At 53.0% G+C, this 12,811-nt stretch overlaps 1 protein-coding gene across 2 annotated transcripts in view; it reads right to left on the bottom strand.

The window, feature by feature from the left end:
- Window positions 1–12,811, bottom strand: part of itgb2 (integrin, beta 2) — a 162,793-nt gene that overhangs the window by 36,064 nt on the left and 113,918 nt on the right. The window lies entirely within an intron of this gene.

The following is a 12,811-nucleotide window of genomic DNA, read 5'->3' on the forward strand; positions in this document are numbered from 1 at the left end:
TGTTCTTGCACCACAGGAGTGATAATGCTGACCAGGAGACAGCTTTTATACTAAAGCAAACTTAAATTTGATCACAGAATTAGCACATTAACAACAAAGAAGTTGTTTTGCAGTTAACATCATAACTTGCTTCCTAAAACCTGCCTCTACATTCCAACTAAGCAACCCATATATTTCAAATATCACTTATGTACAAAGTTAATGACCAGGTTTTATTTGCTTATATTGGTGCAGAGTCCTTGAAGAGAGAAACCTTTTTTTAGGGCCAAGCGGAAAACCTTCAGCTCAGCTTAGAGCCCTAGAAGTAACTCCCTTTGTCCAGGCATATTGGCCTCCCCCATTTGCTACACCAGCTGCACTCAAAGCACAAGGCATTCTTTTGTCTCTTGTTACAAGATGTGCCTTGATTTGTCAAGCCAGGCTCAAACTGTTACAACATTACATTAGCTTTCTATCTGAAAATAAGTAAAATGGCTTTTAATATCTTTAGCAATACACTACCCAGGCAAATATCACCGATTACTTCACTTTTAATCACAGATCTAGCAGACATACTGTCTGTTTCCTAGGTTTTCATATTATTACTGGAGAAATATAAACTATAAAGTATGACAATTTTCTTATATTCATCACATAACACATACCAATATCTATTCATCTATCACCCTGTACTTACTTAACTACATTAGCTCCCAGTCCAGCCTTGCCTCAATTTTAAAACTCTTATCCTTGTTTTCAAGTCATTCCATGATCTCACCCCTTAGTTCCATGAATTCCTGCAACTCTGAAACCCTCAAACATCTCTGTCTGTTCCAATTCTGGTCTCTCGCAAGCCTCCGATTTTAAATGTTGCCCCACTTGACAGTTGTGCCATCAGCTGTCCAGATCCCAAGCTCTAGAATTCCCTACCTAAACCTCTTTTCCTCGCTGGCTTCCTCACCTTGAAGACGCTCTTTAAAACTACCTCGTTGACCAAACATTTGGCCACCCACCCTAATATCCCTTCAAACACAAAAACATAAAAAATAGGAGCAGGGCTAGACCATTCCGCCCCTCGGGCCTGCTCCACCAGTCAGTGAGATCATGGCCTATCTTTTTTTTAAATAGATTTAGAGTACCCAATTGCTTTTTTTCCAATTAAGGGGCAATTTAGCGTGGCCAATCCACCTATCCTGCACATCTTTGGGTTGTGGGGGTGAGACCCACGCAGATACAGGGAGAATGTGCAAACTCCACATGGACAGTGACCAGGAGCTGGGATTGAACCCCGGTCCTCAGCACTGTGAGGCAGCAGTGCTAACCACTGTGCCACCGTGACACCCCCGAGATCATTGCCTATCTTACTGTGGTCTTTATTTCATTTTCCTGTATATTCAAAGGCCCAATCTTCACTGCTCTCTGAGCAGAGAATTTCAAAGATTAACAATCCTCTGAGAGAAGAAATTCATCCTCATGTCCATCTTAAATGGGATACGTCTTTCTTTGAAACCGTGACTCCCCCAGTTCTAGATTCCCCACAAGAGGAAAACATCCTCTCAGCATCTACCCTGTCAAGGCCCCCTCAGTATCTCAGATGTTGCAATAAAGTCACCTCTCATTCTTTTAACCTCCAATGAATTCAGGTTAGCCTTTCCTCACAAGACAGCCCCTTCATCCAAGGAATCAGCCTGGTGAACTCCTCTGAACTGCCTCCAAGGAAAGTACATCTTTTCTTCAATAAGGATTGGTCCCAGGGACCCAGGTTCAATTTCGGCCTTGGGTGACTGACTGTCTGTGTGGTGTTTGCACTTTCTCCCCGTGACAATGTGGGTTTCCTCCGGGTGCTCCAGTTTCCTCCCACAGTCAAATAATATGCAGGTTTGGTGGATTGACCATGCTAAATTGCCTCTTAGTGTCCAAAGGTGTGCAGATTTGTTGGGGTTAGGGGTTATGGGGATAGGGCGGGGGAGTGGGCCTCAGTAGGGTGCTCTGTCAGAGCTGAATTGCCTATTCTGTACTGTGGGAATTCTATGGTTCTAAGGCGAACAAAATTGTACACAGTACTCCAGATGTGGTTTCACAACGCTCTGTGCAGTTATAGCAAGACTTCTCTGCTTTTATACTCTATTACCTTTGCCCTAAACGGCATCATTCCATTTGCCATCCTAATTACTTACTGGACCTGCATTTTAGCTTGTTGGTGATTTCTGTCTGAGGATACCCAGGTCCCTCTGTATCACAGCATGATACTGTCTATCTCCATTGAAATAATGACAGTCTGCCAGCCGCGTGTTTCTCGTCTGCGCATCTTTCACTTATGGCGGGATTGTTTCCCCTCCAATTGTCATTGGGATTTCCCACTCCCCCAGGAAACCCATGGGTGGGAGTGCGTTGCGGCAGGAAAAGTAAATTGCAATGGCCGGAGAACTCGGGCCAATATTCTGTCTTTCTACTTTTCCCCTCAAAATGGGCAACCTGACATTTTCCCACATTACACTCCACGTGCCAATTTTGTGTCCACTCACTTAACCTATATATATCCCTTTGCAGACTCTTTGTTTCCCCCTCACAACTTGCTTTCCTTTTTAAAAAAATGTATTTTATTACAAAATTGTATCAAAACAGGGTACAGCGAACAAACACCATTGGAAACATACTTCCCAACAATCAACTGTACAGTCTGTACAGATATTTTCCCTTTTACACCCCCCCCCCCCTCCCCCGCGATGAACAGCCCCTCAAACACGGTCACAAACATCCCCTGCCTTTCCCCAAACCCCCCCTGAAGAGCCCCTTAACTCATACTTTATCTTCTCCAATCGCAGAAAGTCGTACAGGTCACCCAACCAAGTGGCTACCCCTGGTGGCGATGCCAACCGCCACTCTAGCAAAATCCGCCAGCGTGCAATCAGAGAGGCTGTGGTGAATGTATTCACCATAATGCATGCATGATACCATAACCTGTGACCTATGACCTGGAAGTGGTGACATGAACTGCTTCCAGGTACTGTACTGTAACCCCGGTATGGCTCCGCCTCTGGCTCCGCCCACACCCGGGCATATATAGGCCGGCCTCTTGTGGGCGGCATTCATCTGTACTACTGACTCTGGCTAGGCAAGTTCATGACTACTAAAGCCTTATGTTCACTCGCTCTCTCGGCCTCTTGGTGAATTGAAGGTATATCAATTTATTAGTCATGGAAGCCGCTCTAAAGCCAGACAGGCTCGAACTCGACGCCTGCGCGTCCGAAGCCAAGGAAATATTTGAACATTGGCTTTGATGCTTCGAGGCCTATATCAACTCCTCAGCAACGGCTCCCTCGGATACCCTCAAACTGCGACTCTTCCACACTTGGGTGAGCCATCGAATCTCGGTAATGATTGAGAAAGCGGCCACGTATGAGGAAGCGGCTTCGTGAAGCCCGTGAACAAGGTGTTCGCCAGGCACCTCCTCACTACTTGCTGTCAACGCGCTAGAGAATCGCTAGACAATTATCTGGAAACACTGACTCTACTCGCAAGAAACTGCAGCTACCGAGATGTGACGGCGGAGGAGCTTATGAACTCACAGATCCGGGACACTTACATGGCGGGGTCCGCTCGAACTATATCAGGCAGCGCCTGCTGCAAAACGGGACCTCCTACCTGCGGGACACGGTAAAGCTAGCGACTTCGCTCGAGGTGGCCTCCCAGAACCTCAGCGCGTTCCCCGCGGGCCTGGGCCCGGTGACCCCCTCCTGGGCACTATCGTCATGGCCCCCGTCAGACCCGCCTACGCCGCAGGCCTGCGCCGCGCGTCTGCCAGCCCAGGCCGGAGAACCGCAATGCTACTTCTGTGGCCAGGGCCAACACCCCCGGCAGCGCTGCCCAGCCCGCACGGCGACGTGCAGCGACTGCGGGGAAAAGGGGCACTACGCGAGAGTCTGTCTGGGCCGATCTAAGGCCCAGAAATCGAAAACACACCAGGCCCAACCCATGGACTCACAGTCCCACAGACCCCGCAATGTGGCTGCGTACCTGCCTGGAACGCCCTCCCCTGACGCGTCATCGGCATCATGCAAATCGTGGGGACCGTCATCTTGACCGCCGGCCCCAGTACCGACCAACACGTGCGACCAATGGGGGCGGCCATCTTGGTCGCCATCTTCGACCCCGTCTGACACGTGCGACGCATGGGGGCCACCATCTTGCAACTCCACTGACCACGCAGGCTACCCACAGCTGGGCGTGGTGACCCTCGACCAGTTGCAGCCGAAACCACTGAGGAACTCCATGATGGTCGTCCGGGTCAACGGGCACGAGACCCCCTGCATCTTCGACTCTGGGAGCACGGAGAGCTTTGTCCACCTCGACACGGTAAGGCGCTGCTCCCTCCACACCTACCCGGCCTCACAAACAATCTCCCTTGCCTCCAGGTCTCATTCGGTCCAGATCCGGGGGCACTGTATCGTCAACCTCGCGATACAGGGAGCAGAGTATACCCGTTTCAAGCTCTACGTCCTCCCCCACCTCTGCGCCCCCCCTACTGCTCGGATTGGATTTTCAGTGTAATCACCGAAGCCTGACCTTGCAGTTCGGCAGTATGCAGTATACAGTATGCAGCCTCGCGATCCTCAAGGTCTCCCCCTCTTCACTCTTTGCGAACCTCACTCCGGACTGTAAGCCCATTGCCACCAGGAGCAGGCGGTACAGCTCGCTAGACATGTTATTTCTCAAGTCAGAGGTTCAGTGAGGGGAGCATAGAGGCCAGTAACAGCCCATGAAGAGCGCAAGTGGTGGTCGTCCGGACCGGGGGAAAAAACCGGATGGTTGTGGACTACAGCCAGACAATTAACCGGTTCACGCAACTGGATGCGTACCCCCTCCCCCACATAGCGGAGTTGGTCAACCAGGTCGCACAGTACCGTGTGTTCTCCATCTGAAGGCGGCCTAACACAAGCTCCCAATCCGGCCGGAAGAGTGCCACTACACTGCCTTTGAAGCAGCCGGCCGACTCTTCCACTTCCTCAGAGTCCCTTTCGGCGTCACTAATGGGGTCTCGGTCTTATCAGAGAACGATGGACCGAATGGTGGACCAGTACGGTTTGTGGGCGACATACCCGTACCTGGACAACGTGACCATCTGTGGCCATGACCAGCAGGACCATGACGCCATCCTTCAGAGGTTTCGCCAAGCCGCCCAATCCCTCAACCTTACATACAACAAAGAAAAGTGTGTCTTCCGTATTACCCGACTGGCCATCGTTGGATACATCGTGGAGAACGGAGTCCTAGGGCCCGACCCCAACCGCATGCGACCCCTCACAGAACTCCCCCCCTCCCCACAGCCTCAAGGTCTTAAAACGATGCCTGGGACTGTTCTCCTACTACACCCAGTGGGTCCCCAACTATGCGGTCAAAGCCCGCCCACTGATTCAAACCACCAGTTTCCCCCTGACGGATGAGGCCCGCTTGGCCTTCGGCCGCATCAAGGCCGATATCACCAAGGCCGCAATGCACGCGGTGGATGAGTCCATCCCTTTTCAGGTCGAGAGCGACACGTCAGGTGTTGCACTGGCCGCCACACTCAACCAGGCGGGCAGGCCAGTAGCATTTTTCTCCAGGACCCTCCACGCTTCCGAAATTCGACACCCCTCGGTCGAGAAGGAAGCACAAGCCATAGTGGAAGCCGTGCGGCACTGGAGGGACCACCTAGCCGGTAGGAGGTTCACCCTCGTCACCGACCAGCGGTCGGTCGCCTTCATGTTTGACAACGCACAACGGGGCAAAATAAAAAATGACAAAATCTTGAGGTGGAGGATCGAACTTTCCACCTTCAATTACGATATCAAGTATCGTCCTGGGAAGCTCAACGAGCCCCCAGATGCCCTATCCCGCGGCACATGCGCCAGCGCGCAAGATGACCAACTTCGGGCTATCCACAATGACCTCTGCCACCCGGGGGTCACCCGGCTTACCCACTTCATTAAGGCCCGCAATCTGCCCTTCTCCTCCGAAGAGATCCAGGCCATGACCAGGGACTGCCAAGTCTGCGCGGAGTGCAAACCGCACTTGTACCGGCCAGACAAGGCCCACCTCGTAAAGGCCTCCCGGCCCTTTGAGCGCCTAAGCATTGACTTCAAAGGACCCCTCCCCTCCACCAACCGGAATATATACTTTCTCACCGTCATCGATGAGTACTCCCGCTTCCCCTTCGCCGACCCCTGCCCCGACATGACCTCAGCCACCGTAATAAAGGCACTGCACAGCATCTTCACACTGTTCGGTTTCCCTGCCTACGTCCACAGTGACCGGGGCACATCGTTCATGAGCGATGAGCTGCGTCAGTACCTGCTCAACAAAGGCATCACCTCGAGCAGGACCACGAGTTATAACCCGCAGGGAAACGGGCAGGTGGAGAGGGAGAACCCGGCGGTATGGAAGGCCGTTCTTCTGGCCCTTAGGTCTAGAAGTCTCCCAATCCCCCACTGGCAGGAGGTCCTCCCTGACGCCCTCCACTCCATCAGATCACTCCTCTGCACGGCCACGAACGACACCCCTCTCGATCGCTTGTTTATCTTCCCGGGGAAGTCCATCTCCGGGGTCTCGCTTCCATCTTCGCTGAAAACTTCGGGGCCTGTCCTTCTCCGGAGGCACATGAGGAGCCATAAGACCGACCCCCTGGTCGAGAGGGTCCAGCTGCTCCACGTAAACCCCCAGTATGCTTACATCGCGCACCAGGACAGACGGCAAGATACGGTCTCCCTACGGGACCTGGCACCAGCTGGTTCCCCCACCAACGCGCCCCCCCCCCCGCCTACATCCCCCCCCCCCCCCCGCTGTCTGCCGCCACTCACAGCGCCCCATACCACCCCCCCGGGTCTCCTGTATTGTCCCGCGCCGCCACTGCCGCCACCCATCACCCCCACCCTACCCCCGCACCCCAACCGTCTCCAACACCCCGGACTGAGGCTCAAGCTCCAGACACAACACCCCTGGAGTCACCACCTGTGACAACCGTGCCTCCGCACCACCGGAGCTGCGGAGGTCGAAGAGAACGATCCAGCCTCCAGATAGATTGGATATGTAATGACCCCACGTCACCCCTGCTGGACTTGATTTTTTTTAACGGGGGTGAATGTGGTGAATGTATTCACCATAATGCATGCATGATACCATAACCTGTGACCTATGACCTGGAAGTGGTGATATGAACTGCTTCCAAGTACTGTACTGTAACCCCGGTATGGCTCCGCCTCTGGCTCTGCCCACACCGGGGCATATATAGGCCAGCCTCGATACTACTGACTCTGACTAGGCAAGTTCATGACTAATAAAGCCTTATGTTCACTCGCTCTCTCGGCCTCTTGGTGAATTGAAGGTATATCAGAGGCGAAGGCCACGGCATCGGCCTTCCTCCTCTTCATGAGCTCCGGTTTCTCTGAAACCCCAAATATCGCCACCAAAGGGTCCGGATCCACCTCCTCCTCCACTATCCTGGCTGAGGCCGTGAACCACCCGGACAGAATCTTGCAAATTTTTCGCAACCCCAAAATATGTGCATGTGATTAGCTGGACCCCGCCCACACCTCCCACACTCATCTGCTACCCCTGAAAGAACCCACTCATTCTCGCCTAGACATATGCACCCTGTGCACCATCTTAAATTGTATCAGGCTCATCCTTGCACATAAGGAGGTCCCGTTTACCCTACGCAGTGCCTCATTCCATGCTCCCCAATTGATCTCCCATCCCGACTCCGCTTCCCATTTCTCCTTGATCTTCACCACCCGCTTGCCTCCCTGCTCCCCAGCCACTTGTATATATCCCCAATTCTTCCCTCCCTTTCCACATCCGGGAGCAGCAGTCGCTCCAGCAGGATGTATCCAGGCAACCTAGGGAACCCCCTCCTGACCTTTTGCGCAAAGTCCCTAACCTGCAGATACCTGAACTCACTCCCCCTCGGCAGCTCTATCCTCCTCCTGAGCTCCTCCAGATTCCCGCACAGCGGCGTTAGCACCTACATCACTTCCACCATAAAATGCCTCCTCAACTGATTCCATATCTTCACTGTGGACTGCACCACTGGGCTCCCTGAATACCTACTTGGAGCCATTGGCAACACTGCCATCTCCATAGCCCTCAAACTAGACTTCTTACAAGATTCCTCCTCCAACCTAACCCACTCTACCCCTTCTCCTTTCCACCACCGCCGCACCTTGTTCACATTCGCCGCCCAATAATAATGAAGCAAGTTCGCAAACGCCAACCCCCCCTGCTGCCACTGCCTCTGTAGTAGGGTCCTCCCCACACTCGGCACCTTCCCCGTCCATACAAAGTCAGAAATGTTCGTGTCCACTTTCCGAAAAAAAGGCCTTTGGTATAAAGATCGAGAGAGCTTGAAAGATAAACAAGAACCTTGGCAGAATATTCATTTTCACCACTTGGACCCTCCCTGCCAGCGTTAAGTGCAGTGTATCCCACCTCTTAAGATCCTCCCTAGCCTCCTCCTCCAGCTTCGGTAAGTTCCACTATGGAGCCTCGTCCATTTCCTCGCTAACTGAATCCCCAAATACCTAAACCTATCCCTCGCTACCGTAAATGGCATCCCCCCTAAATTAGCCCGCTGTGCCAGCTCATTCACCGGGAATACCTCGCTTTTCCCTACATTCAGCTTGTACCCTGAGAAACCTCCAAACCTCCCCAACAGGCCCATAATCCTTCCCATACTCTCCAACGGATCCGAAACATACAGCAAGAGGTCATCGGCATAGAGCGACACCCGATGCTCCCTCTGTCCTCTCATAATCCCCCTCCTCTCCACCACCCCTCTGAGAGCCATTGCCAATGGCTCTATGGCCAGCGCAAACAGCAACGGTGACAGCGGGCAATTCTGCCTCGTACCCCTGTGTAAGTCAAAACTTTGTGAGCTTATGTCATTTGTCCTCACCCTCGCCCTTGGTGCCACATACAGCAACCGTACCCATGCCACAAATCTCGGGCCAAACCCAAACCTTCCCAAAACCTCGAACAAGTACCACGACTCCACCCAATCAAATGCCTTATCTGCTTCCATTGACACCACCAGCTCCGGTACCAGAGCTCACGACGGATTCATCACCACATTCAACACCTGTCTAATATTACTCGCGAGCTGCCTGCCCTTCACAAAATCTGTTTGATCTTCTGCAACCACTTCAGGGGCACACTCCTCCATTCTCCCCGCCAACAACTTAGCCAATACGTTCACATTTGTGTTCAATTTGATATGAGTTTATATAAAACACATTCCTCCGGGTCCTTCCCTTTTTTCGGGATTAGTGTGATTACTGCCTCTGTCATCGTCTCCGGCAACTCCCCCTTCTCCAGTGCTTCATTAAATGCTTCTCCAGTGCTTCACCCAACAGATGTGGTGCCAGGTCCGCCGCAAATTCCTGATAGAATTCCGCCGAGTGCCCATCCAGCCCAGGGGCCTTCCCCGACTTCATACCCCTGATACTATCCAGCACCTCCCTCAGCCCCAGGGGCTCCTCCAACGCCTGCCTATTTGCTTCCTCCACCTGGGGAAATTCCAGCTTGTCCAGAAATCGCCCCATGTCCCCCTCCTCTCCTCCCGGGTCCGCCTCATAAAGTCCCTGGCAGTATTCCCTAAATGTCTCATTTATCTTCCCTGGCTCTGACACCACACTCCCAGTCCCAGTCTGGATCTTCAATATTTCCCTGGACGTGGCTTGCCTCTGCAGCTGGTGCGCGAGCATGCGGCTCGCCTTTTCCCCATACTCATATTGCACCCCTCTTGCCCTAAGCAGTTGCCCTACTGCCCTCCCCATTGTCAGCCTGTCAAACTGCCCCTGTAACTTTTTCCTCCTCAACAATCCCTTCACGGTGGGCACCCTTGAATATTTCCTGTCCATCTCCACTATTTTGTTCACTCGATGGTTATGTTCCTCCCTCCTTTCCCTATCCGCACGAGCCTTAAACAAAATAATTTCTCCCCGGACCACTGCCTTGTGCTTCCCAAAAACTGGCCGCCAACACCTCCCCATTCTGATTCAACTCCACATACTCCTTAATCGCCGCCCGCACATTATCACAAAAACCTCCATCCGCCAACAACCCCGAGTCAAACCTCTACTCTCGTCCCAATCTAAACCGAATTTCCAGCCAGTGGGGTGTATGGGCTGAAATTCTCCCCCAACGGCGCGATTTCCGCCGACTGGCGCCAAAAACGGCGCCAATCAGTCGGGCATCACGCCGGCCCAAAGGTGCGGAATGCTCCGCATCTTTGGGGGCCGAGCCCCAACATTGAGGGGCTAGGTCGGCGCCGGAGGGATTTCCGCCCCGCCAGCTGGCGGAAAAGGCGTTTATTGCCCCGCCAGCTGGCGCGGAAATGCGGCGCATGCGCGGGAGCGTCAGCGGCCGCTGACAGTTTTCCGGTGCATGCGCGGGATCGTCAGCAGCCGCTGAAAGTTTCCCGCGCATGCACAGTGGGGAGAGTCACTTCCGCTTCCGCCATGGTGGAGGCCGTGGCGGAGGCGGAAGGGAAAGAATGCCCCCACGGCACAGGCCCGCCCGCGGATCGGTGGGCCCCGATCGCGGGCCAGGCCACCGTGGGGGCACCCCCTGGGGTCAGATCGCCCCGCGCCCCCCCCAGGACCCCGGAGCCCGCCCACGCCGCCTGGTCCCGCCGGTAAATACCAGGTTTAATTTACGCCGGCGGGACAGGAGATTTCTGGGCGGGACGTCGGCCCATCCGGGCCTGAGAATTGAGCGGGGGGTCCCGCCAACCGGCGCGGCCCGATTCCCGCCCCTGCCCAATCTCCGGTACCGGAGACTTCGGCGGGGGCGGGGACGGGATTCACGGCGGCCAACGGCCATTCTCCGACCCGTCGGGGGGTCGGAGAATGACGCCATGGTCCGAGATAACTATCCCCGCATACTCTGCCCCCTCCATCCCAACTAAAATCTCCCGACTCACTACAAAGTAATCAATCCTCAAATACACCTTACAGACATGTGAAAAGGAATACTCCCTTCCCCCTCACAATTTGCTTTCCCACCAATCTTTGTATCATCAACAAATATGGCTACAATACATTCAGTCCCTTCATCCAATTCATTAATTCAAGAAATTTAACTAGTCGAGGTCCCCCAGCATTGTGATCGCATGTTACACTCCACTATCTTCAGTTTGCCGACCCAAAAATGATCCATTCATTCACAACTCTGCTCCCTGTTTGTTAGCCATTAACGCTGTCCATGTTAATATTTTACGCACAGCACCATGAGCTCTGGTCTGGCCAGAGCTCTGGCCAGATCAGGGCAGCACAGTAGCATTGTGGATAGCACAATTGCTTCACAGCTCCAGGGTCCCAGGTTCGATTCCGGCTTGGGTCACTGTCTGTGCGGAGTCTGCACATCCTCCCCGTGTGTGCGTGGGTTTCCTCCGGGTGCTCCGGTTTCCTCCCACAGTCCAAAGATGTGCAGGTTAGGTGGATTGGCCATGATAAATTGCCCTTAGTGTTGGGTGGGGTTACTGGGTTATGGGGATAGGGTGGAAGTGTTGACCTTGGGTAGGGTGCTCTTTCCAGGAGCCGGTGCAGACTGGATGGGCCGAATGGCCTCCTTCTGCACTGTAAATTCTATGAATCCTAGCCTTCTGTGTGGCACTTATCAAATGCTTTTTGAAACCAGTGACTTTTTTTCCTTGCTGCTACTTATCACCATCTAAACTGAATTGACAGCTTCATTTTCTGGACGAAGCTCACCTTTCACGGGTGTATTAATTTCATTCTTTATGAGAAGAGCTACCAGACCTTCTTGTCCCTTCTCCCAATCCTTGTCCATATCAAATGCCCTTGAGTATTCCATTCTGATGGGATTCCCTGTGAAGCACTTTCGGGATGTTTTATTTAATTGAAGATGCCCTTTAATTGAAAGTTGCTGTTGCTGCCAAAACCTTGAAGTGTTTGGAAATTCGAACCCTCTGTTGCACCTTTTTTATTCATTCACAGGATGTGGGCATTGCTGGCCAGATCAGCAGTTATTACCCATCCCTACTTTTCCCTGAAGAAGCAGTTTTAGGGTTTGCCATGTGCTGAAAATAGTGCTACAGCCACAGTGAACTGATTACAACTGTTGCCTATTAACCTAGATATGAAACTATAGCAACCTATTTTCCAAAACAGCATCAAATACATTTTCATTTGGAGTTTGCAAGACAATGTTGGATTTACGCAGTGGCTGCATTTCCTGACAGCCAAAGTAACAGGAATCCTGGCGTTCAGCACTGGCGGATCCCCATTACAATATAGTTACATCTAATTATCAGGCCACTGCACCAGATAATCCCCCCTCCGTTACATAATCACGTCGTCACACTCTCCCAAGGCGTGCCCCTACAAGCAGAACCCGCCAGAGGAGTTCAAGTGAGTGCATCGCTCATGAGAAAGAGGGTCATACCTGGGCACTGCCCTCTGGCAGTACCCATGCAATGCCTTGGCACTACACCCTGGCACTACCCCCAGAATTGTGCCAGATGCTGCCTGGGTAGTGCCTGAAGCAGTGCTGGGGGAGGGGTGGGGGGGTGCCATGAAGGGGCGTGGGTATACCTTGAAGGGAGTTTTTTTTTTGCAGGGGTGGGACTTGTTTGTGGGGGGTGGTGTTGCGTGGCGGGGCTGTTATGTGGGGGTGTTTTTGGAATGGGGCTGTTCGTGGGGTGTGTGCTTGTGGGGGTTTGTGTTTGGGGTGGGGCTATTTGTGGGTTCTGTGCTGGGGGGGTGAGTTTGGCGGGTATTTGGGGATGTGTGTTTGTGGAAGGTTGTTTGAGGTGGGGCCTGTTTGGGTCGTGCCG

This window comes from Scyliorhinus torazame, chromosome 2 (assembly GCF_047496885.1).
Source record: "Scyliorhinus torazame isolate Kashiwa2021f chromosome 2, sScyTor2.1, whole genome shotgun sequence".
In the NCBI taxonomy this organism is placed as follows: domain Eukaryota; kingdom Metazoa; phylum Chordata; class Chondrichthyes; order Carcharhiniformes; family Scyliorhinidae; genus Scyliorhinus; species Scyliorhinus torazame.